Source organism: Sus scrofa, chromosome 7, assembly GCF_054392235.1.
Source record: "Sus scrofa isolate SSC_HxYL_T2T_F1_AM1 chromosome 7, Sscrofa_HxYL_maternal_Yorkshire_Landrace_v2.0, whole genome shotgun sequence".
Lineage (NCBI taxonomy): Eukaryota > Metazoa > Chordata > Mammalia > Artiodactyla > Suidae > Sus > Sus scrofa.
In genome coordinates, this window is record NC_139389.1 from 27,505,884 (window position 1) to 27,515,963 (window position 10,080).

Here is a 10,080-nt window from a genome sequence, read left to right on the forward strand (position 1 = left end):
TCAGAGGAGCAGACACTCACCTGTTTTCTCAGGACAGCCTTGGTATTCCTTGTTTGACTCAATGGAGGGAGTCTGAAAACTGTCAGGCACTAGAATATCCTCAGTGATGGGCAGAACTGAAGCCAGATTTGATATGAGAGAGTCCATAAAGAAAGAGGACGTTACATATGCCCCAAGAGCTGTGGATCAGTTCATTCATATCCATTGCATATACATGGATATACATGCTTACATAATCATAAATGTTTCTAGATAGACAAGGAACTAGTAACAATTATGGCTTCTGGGAAGTAAGACTGGGTCTATTATTATTATTTTTTGAGACTGATTTTTTTTTTTTGTCTTTTTGCCTTTGTCTAGGGCCACTCCTGTGACATATGGAGGTTCCCAGGCTAGGGGTCTAATCAGAGCTGTAGCCACCAGCCTACGCCAGAGCCACAGCAATGCCAGATCCGAGCCGCGTCTGTGACCTACACCACAGCTCACGGCAATGCCGGATCCTTAACCCACTGAGCAAGGGCAGGGGTCAAACCCGCAACCTCATGGTTCCTAGTCGGATTCGTTAAACATGCGCCACCACAGAAACTCCAAGACTGACTTTTTTTTAAAGAGCATCGAACAGATGTTTTGTTATAACAAAAATTCAAATGACAGCAACAATAAACTCATCAGATTGCTAGTATCTACAAATTTCAAACTGTAGGACAGCTGGAGACTCTGCTTTCCAGGAGGGCTGATCTTGTGACCCAGGCTTGGGCTGTGAAGGGGGGGGCAAGTGATACCTTCCAGCTGTGGTGTGTCCAGTGGGCAGCCAGAGAGGAAGCTAAATATAGACTAGCCAGTGAAGTGTGCCAAGGTGAATCAGGGCTGGAGCTAGAACTTTCCTTCACTGTGTCCACGCGCACGAACCTCATACCTAAGTTCCAGGGACTGAGAATGTAGGAGTGAACCGAGTGAATGGGGCTCCTTGGCCCCCGGATTTGGAATCTAGTCACAACCACAATCAAGATATAGAGCAATTCTGCTGCCCCCTAAAATCCCTAACACCATCCCTCTGTATCACATCTTCCCTCCCACCCTCCACCAAACCTCTTGCTATTCTTAGCTATTCTGCCAATGAAGCCTGTCTTTTAAAAATGTCACAAATGCAATTATGTGGCATGTGATCTTTTAAAAAAATTTTTTTCTTATAGTTGATTTACAATGTTCAGCAGACATGTAATCTTTTTGAGACCAGATTTTTTTTCACTCAGCAAAACACCTTTGAAATTCATCCAAGTTGTTTTTTGTATGAATAATATACTTCTTTCTGTTTCTGGATAGTATGCCATGGTATGGATAAGCCAAGTGATGCATTTACCCATTTTAAACCAGTTTTTGGTAATTACAAAAGAAGCTGCTATGAGCATATAGGTTTCTATGTGAACATGTTTTTATTTCTCTTAGGTAGATACCTAGGGGATTATTGACTTGTATGGTAAATGTATTAACTTTTTTTTTTGTCTTTTTAGGGTCACACCCATGGCATATGGAAGTTTCCAGGCTTAGGGGTCTAATTGGAGCTGTAGCCACTGGCCTACACCATAGCCAGGCAAGGCTGGATCCCTAACCCACTGAGCAAAGCCAGGGATTGAACCTGCATCCTCACGGTTGCTAGTCAGATTCGTGTCCGCCGAGCCATGATGGGAACTCCTAAATGTATTAAGTTTATAAGAGATTGCCAAACCATGTTCCAGAGTATGATTTTGCATTCCACCAGAAATGAACGAGAGTTCCTGTTGCTCTGCCTTCTTGCCAACACTTGGCAGTGCTGTCAATATTTTTTTATTTTTGCTGTTTTAACAGATCTGTAGTGGTAATTCATCCTGTTTTTAATTTGCATTCCCCTTATGGCCAATAATGTTGAATGACTATTTATATTCTTGTTTGCTTTCCTTTTATCCTCTTTGGTGAAGTGACTATTCAAGACTTTTGCCTTTTTTGTTGTTGTTGTTGGTGGTGGAGATTGACTACTTTAAAAAAATTTATTTATTTCATTGCACCCAAGGTATGTGGAAATTCTTGGGCCAGGGATCAAACTCTCACCACAACTGTGACCCAAGCCACAGCAGTGACAACACTGGATCCTTAATCTGCTGTGCCACCAGGGAACTCTGATTGCCTACTTTTTTTGCAGGGGGTTGGACTCGTGGCATATGGAAATTCTCAGGCTCGGGGTCAAATTGGAGCTGCAGCTGCTCTATATATGCTGGATGGGTGTCCTTTGTTGAATATGTGACTTACAAATATTTTCTCCACTTGGTAACTTGTCTTCATTCTTTTAACAGGAATGAAGTAAATATTTTTATTTTGATGAAGAATATTTCTTTCTTATTATTCATTTTTGAGACATAAATGACATATAGCAAAGTGTACAGCTTTTAAGTATACAGCTCAATAAATTTTTACATTTGTATTCAGCCATTTAACCACCAACCGGATCAAGATAGTATCACCCCAGAAGGCTCCCTTGAGCCCCTATCTAGTCAATATGGAAAACTCCTTTCTTGCCACACTCTGAAACAACTGCTATTCTGACTTCTATTACCATAGATTAATTTTGCCTAGAAGATTTCTAAGGACTGTGCTCCAAATTTTGTGATCTATCTGGACAAATCTTGGAAATTAGAAGTCTCCAAAGCCCCAACGTAGAGATTCCCATGCTCCTCACCAGATGTGATGAAGAAGTTGGTGCGTCAGAGTTCCCGTCGTGGCGCAGTGGAAACAAATCCATCTAAGAACCATGACAGAGTTCCCGTCGTGGCGCAGTGGAAATGAATCCAACTAGGAACCATGAGGTTGCAGTTCGATCCCTGGCATCGCTCAGTGGGTTAAGGATCTGGCATTGCCACGAGCTGTGGTGTAGGTCACAGATGCGGCTCGGACCTCGAGTTGCTGTGGCTGTGGTGTAGGCCGGCAGCTGTAGCTCCAATTCGACCCCTAGCCTGGGAACCTCCATATGCTGTGGGTGTGGCCCTAAAAAGCAAAAAGAAAAAAAAAAAAGAAGAAATTGGTGTGCAAAACTGGCCTTCTTAGCATCTTGCTTTCGGTATGCCAGCAAGCCAAGCTTCGCAGCAGAGCCCGAAAATTTGGTAGGCAAGGCCTAGGCACCCTAAAACTCCAGTGAAGTGGTAAGGCAAGGGCACAGTCCCAGGAATTATAAGGCATGGTTTCAGTCCCCTTCTCTGACATTTACTGCATGTCCTTGAACAAGCTACATAACCTTCCTGTGCCTCAGCCACCTCATCTGTGAAATGGGAACAGTAATATATAGTATACATACTAATGGGAACAGAAGTGGGAACCAATATTTGAATGTCTCTATCCTTCTAGATACCTGGGAAAACTGTACTTTGCCACCCCCTGTGACTCTTGCCAATTAACCTAGGCATGGCTATGTTATTTACTTTGGCCTATTAAAATGTATCCCTTCTGGAGTTCCCTTGGTGGTGCAGTGAGTTAAGGATCTGGCATTGTCACAGCTGAAGCTCAGGTTGGATCCCTGGCCCTGGAATTCCCACATGCCATAGGTGCACCTCCCTCCCAAAAAAGTGTCCCTTCTACATGGAAGTATTAAAAGCCAATGTGTTCTGTGCTTGTCCACGTTTTCTCCTCCTTCTTCCATGGCAAATGGCAGTGTTCTAGAATAGCGACTCCTCTGTCAACCTAGTCCTGAAGTTAGGACAATGATGGCTCAAGAGCAGAGCTCAGCCGACTCACCATTGATAAATGGCAGAAGCAATAAATAAATCTTCATTGCATAAAGCCACTGAGATTTTTAGGTTGTTTGCTATAGAAGCATAACCTAGCTTGTTTGGATAATATATAATATTATAAGTTTATTACTAAGATTATATGAAACAAAATGTATAAAATTTCTGGGCACGTAATAAGGCTCAATTTTCTTCTTTTTAAAATCTCCTTTTTTCTGGAGTTCCCATCGTGACTCAGCGGTAATGAACCCAACTAGTACCCATGAGGACAAGTGTTGGATCCCTGGCCTCGCTCAGTGGGTTAAGGATCTGGCATTGCTGTAAGCTATGGTGTAGGTCACAGACATGGCTCAGATCTGGCTGTGGCTGTGGCTTTGTCATAGGCTGGCAGCTACAGCTAGCTCTGAATCGACCACTAGCCTGGGAACTTCCATATGCCACAGGTGCGGCCCTGAAAAGCAAAACAAAAACAAAAACAAAAACAAAACAAACCTCCTTCTTTCTTTCTGAGGAATCATGAACCCAGAGATACTCTTAGAAATCCAGATAAAAGGCAAGAGAACAGACAGACCACCACTCTGGCATAAAAGAAAGACGAAGAGAAAAGGATACAATGCAACAAAGGGTATAGAAATATAACAGAGAGCAAGGAAGAGTAACCCAGTGGTAAGGAAGGAGAGACAAAGTACAAGAGCCGGGAAAAGAAAGAGGCACAGAGGATGCCTGAGACACAGACTGGGTGCTTCTAAGAACAACAGAAGAACAACTGCTGGGCAAACAGAAACTCTTTCTGTTTTGAGATGTTTATCCCAACCCCAGGCAAACAGCATCATCTGTTATGGTAGCTGAACAAATAGGCTGGGGCTCGAGTGGCTCTATTCATCAGCCTTTCCACTCAGTGATTACTGAGCACTGTACCTGGGCTGAGTTTACTGAGATGAGCAAGACCCAAGGCTGGTCTCTGCCTTCAAGGATCCCCCAGTCTGACGTGAAACAGTCACATGAGCAGTTAGGATACAATCTGGCCTGTGCAATGACGGAGGGGTCCACTAGGAATATAGGAGAAGGGGAACCAGGCCCTGCTCAGGAGAGTCAGAAAGGGCTTTCTGAGAGACATGGGTATGAGGGTTTGAAGGGTAACTAGGAGTTAGCAAAGGCAGGGTTGCTGAGGGCATGCTGGGCAACAGGAGCCAGCTGGTTGAGGTGACAAGCGACAGGCAGTTTGGTGTTGCTGAAGCCTTGATGCGAAGCTGCTTGCATCAAGACAGTCTGGAGAGGGACCCAAGGGCCTATCACAGGGGCTCGATGTCTTTCACTCAGGGTGGAGGTGGCTGGGAGATTTGGGTGGTTAAGCAAAGAAGTGACACGGTCAGATTTTAGCTAAATAACTGCCTGCTGTGTGGACTGTGGATAGGGGGTAGAATCCCCTTTCTCTTGGGATTGGGCTGAATTCCACCCCACCCCCACCCCCCCGCCACCCCAGCCCAGGGCCTGCAGGTACACAAGACGGCCTTAAGAACAATCTTCCTAGCCAAGTCTTAGTGAGTGCCGCCACGAGCCCGACTGTGTTTTATGCGCTGCATGTGGTATAATCACTTCTCTTCCTGACAGCCCTGTGAAGAGGGTAGCATTCTTCTTTTTCTTTTTAGGGCCACACCCGCAGCATATGGAAGTTCCCAGGCTACGGTTCTAATTGGAGCTGCAGCTGCCGGCCTACACCACAACCAGGGCAATGTGGGATCCATCTAAGCCATGTCTTTGACCTACACCACAGCTCACCGGCAATGCCAGATCCTTAACCCACTTAGCAGGCCCAGGGATCGAACCCACATCCTCATGGATACTAACCAGTCAGGTTCATTACCGCTCAGTGGCACAGGAACTCCCAGGGGTTCTTACCATCCCGCATTGTGACCACGGGGAGGTAACCAGGCACAGAGAGGTTAAATTATGTGTTCCAGCTACACATTCCAGGACAAGCTGCTGAGCTCCAGGATCAACCGTGACCACTCTCCATCTTGTCTCTTCAGGGTCCACCCTCCGGAAGGTTCTCACAGAGGCAGAATGTTGCACTGGCAACCTGCTGCAAGTTTATGAAATCTTTTACACAGATGACCTCATTTCAGCCATGCAACAGTAGCTTCTGTGAGGTAGGTATATTACTCATTGCTAAGAACACCGACTGAAATGATTTGCCAAAGGTTAGAATTTAGGTGGCAGAGACCCAGACTTGCCTTTTTTGACCTCGAGTCCAGTATCAGGTCTCACATTCATTTGTCAGTCGATGCCCCTGCCAGCTTCGCAGTCCACACGCCACGTGGTTCAAAGGTCAGGGCATTTTCCACTCCTACTCAGCTGCCTCCTGTCGAGGAAAATGCTTTTCTGAACTGAGGAAGCGAGTCACAGAGAAATGTGTTGCTGGCATTGATTTCCTCTGATTGGGCAATGGCTTCCGCCATCTGCACCAGGCGACGTCAGCCGTCTGGATTTCAGCCAATGCTCTCCCACCCAGGAAACAGACTTCCGGCCAGGCTCTGAGCCCGCTCTGGCCTCCCTGGAAGGACAGATCTCTCAGTCTGCAAAGTGAAAGACTGAAACTCAGATCTCAGGGAGGGTTTTGCTAAAGGGAAGGAGGTAAAAATGGGGAAGAGGAGTTCAGAGCACACTGGTGAGGAGTGAGCAGATGTCCCCTCTGTGTGGAGCCTGGGGTCTTTCTTGGGGCAAGATGGGGAGGATCCAGGGATCTGACTGGGAGGTTAAGATTTTGTGACTAATAGACTTAAGTAAATTGCAGGGTAGTGGGGGAGAAAGGTAAGCAAAGCTGAGGAAATCTGGAAAAAGTTACACAGAAAGACACAAACACAGAAGGTCAAACATAAGCCAAGAATAGGATGCTGTTCTCAGTCCTCATGTGCCTTTCTGTGGACACTCAGTCTTGAATAAATCAGTAACATGGGAATAAGTAGCCCTTTACTGCTTTACTCTTCGAACTATAAAAACACACCAGTTTAAAAATCTAAATAACAGATAAATAAAGTGGAAATTTTAAACATTCCTTCCCCATCCCAAACCCCACTCTCTAGGCCTGGTTCATAAATTATGTCATTTAAGCTATTCCTTCAGCCAAAATTCATCTTATTTAATCCACGCAATGCCCCTATGAGGTAAGAACAATTACTATGCCTTCTTAAACTAAAACTGTGGTAAAATACAGACAATACAGGCTTTACCATTTTGGGGAGCTGCAACGGCCACTGAAGATAAGCGGGCCACCCTTGCACTCTGGCCTACCTGACTCACCAGCAGAAGGCGTTGCAGCTTTATTAGCAGGTGCTGGGCCACCTTGAGTTGTAGTGCATCCACGGGGACAGATATTGGCCCCTTACTTGTTTGATAAGAGCCCTGTTTGAAGAATGTAAGAATGAAAGGATTTGGTAAGGGCTACTCAGCTGCTGAGGGAGGCAGAGGAAGAATTAATTCTGCCACAATCAGCATCCACAGCCACTGACCTTCCCTAACTCTTGTGGGGACACCTCTTAGGAGAGCTGTGAGTGTTACAAAGTTCCTTGTGTGGTACTTAGATGACCAACATCCTTCCGAGAAGGTGATGTATCCTAATTTCTTTATCAAGAGAGAGCAGTGGAAGAAACTGCCCAGGAAAAGGTGGCCGTGAGAGGGTAAGAGCCTTCAAGAGGACACTTTTTCTTTTTTAATCTCTTTTTAGGGCCACACTGCAGGTTCCCAGGCATAGGGGTCGGAATGGAGCTATAGCCACTAGCCTTCACCATAGCCACAGCATCACCATATCCAAGCCATGTCTGTGACCTACACCACAGCTTATGGCAACGCCATATCCTTAACCCACTGGGCAAGGCCAGGGATTGAACCTGCATCCTCAAGGATGCTAGTCAGATTCGTTTCTGCTGAGTCACGACAGGAACTCCAAGGGGATACTTTCTCAGTAGCCCTCAGCCTGAAGCTTTGCTCCCTGCCTGTAAGGAAGATGACTCACCCCCACTGTAGTGGCACATTTCGACCAGCCCCCTGGGAGCAACCCGTGAAGAGAAAGAGAGAGGATGATCCCTCATCATTTGTGCTTGCAAGGAAATAAGTACAGAACACACATACTTACTCTCATAAAAATAACTAGACATGGGAGCTCCTGGGGGCTCAGTGGGTTAAGGATCCAGCGTTGCCGTGAGCTGTGGTGTAGGTTGCAGATGCGGCTCGGATCCCGCGTTGCTGTGGCTCTGGCGTAGGCTGGCAGCTACAGCTTCGATTCAACCCCTAGCCTGGGAACCTCCATATGCCATGGGAGCGGCCCAAGAAATAGCAAAAAAAGACAAAAAAAAAGGATCCAGTGTTGTCACTGCTATGGCTGTGGTTACTGCTGTGGTTAGTGTGATCCCTGGCCCAAGAACTTCTGAATGCTGTGGGCACAACCTGCCTTCCCCCCCCACACAAAAAACTACATATGGTAAAATTTACCATTTTAACCGTTTTAAAGAATTCAGTTCAGGAGTTCCCGTCGTGGCACAGTGGTTAACGAATCTGACTAGGAACCATGAGGTTGCGGGTTTGATCCCTGGCCTCGCTCATTGGGTCAAGGATCCGGCGTTGCCGTGAGCTGTGGTGTAGCTTTCAGACACTGCTCGGATCCCGTGTTGCTGTGGCTCTGGCATAGACCGGCGGCTACAGCTCCGATTAGACTCCTAGCTTGGGAACCTCCACATGCTGCAGGAGCGGCCCAAGAAATGGCAAAAAGACCAAAAAAAAAAAAAAAAAAAAAAAAAGAAAGAAATTCAGTTCAGCAGCATTAAGTACATTCACACTGTGGCCATCACCACCATCCAACTCCAGAGCTTTTACATCTTGTTCAGCTGAGGAAACTGAAATTCTGTACCCAGCAAACGGTATCTTCTCATTCCCCCCTCCCCCCAACTTCTGGCAACCACCATTCTGCTTTGTCTCTATGCATTTAATTACTCTTATAAGTGGACTCGTATAATATTTAATCATTTTGTGACTTTTTTTCTTTTTAAGGCCACACCTGTGCCATGTGGAAGTTCCCAGGCTGGGGGTCAAATCAGAGCTGCAGCTGCAGGCCTACACCATGGCTCCCAGCAACACCAGATCTGAGCCACATCTTTGACTTATGCCACAGCTTAGAGCAACACCAGATCCCCAACCCACTGAGCAAGGCCAAGGATCAAACTAGCACCCTCACAGAGACAGTATCGGGTCCTTAAGCTGCTGAGCCACAAAGGGAACTCTGCATCTTTTCACTTTCTAATTGGTGTCCTTCAAAGCATAAAAGTTTTAAATTTTGATGAAGTCCCACATATCTATTTTTTCTCTTGTTATTTGTCATTTGGCGTCATAGCCAAGAAACCATTACTTAATCCACGGTCACAAAGATCTGAGCCCATGTTTTCTTCCAAGAGGTTAACAGTTTTGGCTCTCACTTTTAGGTCTTTGATCCATTCTGAATTAATTTTTTTTTTTAATGCACCTGTGGCATATGGAAGTTCCCTAGCCAGGGATAGAACCCATACCGCAGTTACCGCCTTTGCCACAGCTGCGGCAACACCAGATCCTTAACCTGCTGTGCCACAGGGGGGACTTCCATGATTTTCTTATATGGTGTGAGATAGGGCCTCACCTTCATTCTTTTGCATGTAGACATCAGTTGTCCCAGTGTTAGTAAGCCTTTTCACAGATGAAGAAATGGTGGAGTTCCCGTCGTGGCGCAGTGGTTAACGAATCCGACTAGGAACCATGAGGTTGTGGGTTCCGTCCCTGCCCTTGCTCAGTGGGTTGACGATCTGGCGTTGCCGTGAGCTGTGGTGTAGGTTGCAGACACGGCTCAGATCCCGTGTTGCTGTGGCTCTGGCATAGGCCGGTGGCTACAGCTCCGATTCAACCCCTAGCCTGGGAACCTCCATATGCTGTGGGAGCGGCCCAAGAAATAGCAAAGACAAAAAAAAAAAAAAAAAAAAAAAGAAAAAGAAATGGTAAGCTCCATGAGAAAAAGGAGGACAGTGCCTGGTTTTGCTCACCATTGTCTCCTCAGGATTCACTTAGCCCCATGCCTGATACATATAAGATGCTCAATAAATAGCAGGCTGAGCAAATACATATATGAGTGACAGTCACAGAGAGGTTAAATGACTTTTGTAGGTCAGTCAGCTGAAAGTGGCCACATATTGTTCAAATCCCAGGATTTTCATTCATTTCTAATGAAGAGCTTTCATGCTTCTAAGTTTCTGAAACTTTCTCGAGTTGTCAAAAGCTCTTTACCACAGAAGCCAGATTTCTCCAAGCTTCA